Here is a 653-nt window from a genome sequence, read left to right on the forward strand (position 1 = left end):
GTTTTGGTAAGTGTTTTACGGCGCTCGCAACTGCATAAGGTCATATGAGCGCGAGGGACACACCTAATACTTTTTTTAGTTGGTAGGAAGTTTTTAAATTTTGCCCGGGTGGCGGCCGAAGCCTACTCTAATCGATTTTAGACCACCAAGGGATTTTTAACGTGCGCAACTTGCACACGGGCCCTCCGAGATTTTTCGCCCTTGTCCGAGAAGGCTAAGTGTAGATCTTTCCTACCAGAAGATCAGGGGTGTGGCAGAAAGACAGCTGTGAGAAGGAGTCAAGGAGTAGCAGTAGAAAGGCTGCAGAAAGAGTCAGGAGCCCAGAGGAGGGGGCAAAGTTCTTTCCTTTAGCACCATCCATGGATATAACTTATAATATAAAACTGGGAGCTTTCTTTGATAGATCTCACACTGACAATGTGCTAGTCCAACCCAGACGTCGATCCTCACAAAACACGACACACCCAGCCCCAGCCCTAACCAGAGCCCAGAAATGTGGCGACAAAAAGTTCTCCTAGAATCTAATCTTCCTGAGAATTCCGAAAAATATTTGTATAAAATTGAACTAGATTCTACATACATGCATATAAGCTTAATATATGTTAATGCTAAAATTACCGTGCATTAAATTTTGTTGTTGTTGTTGTTGTTTT

This window comes from Aplysia californica, unplaced genomic scaffold (assembly GCF_000002075.1).
Source record: "Aplysia californica isolate F4 #8 unplaced genomic scaffold, AplCal3.0 scaffold00306, whole genome shotgun sequence".
NCBI classification, from domain to species: domain Eukaryota; kingdom Metazoa; phylum Mollusca; class Gastropoda; order Aplysiida; family Aplysiidae; genus Aplysia; species Aplysia californica.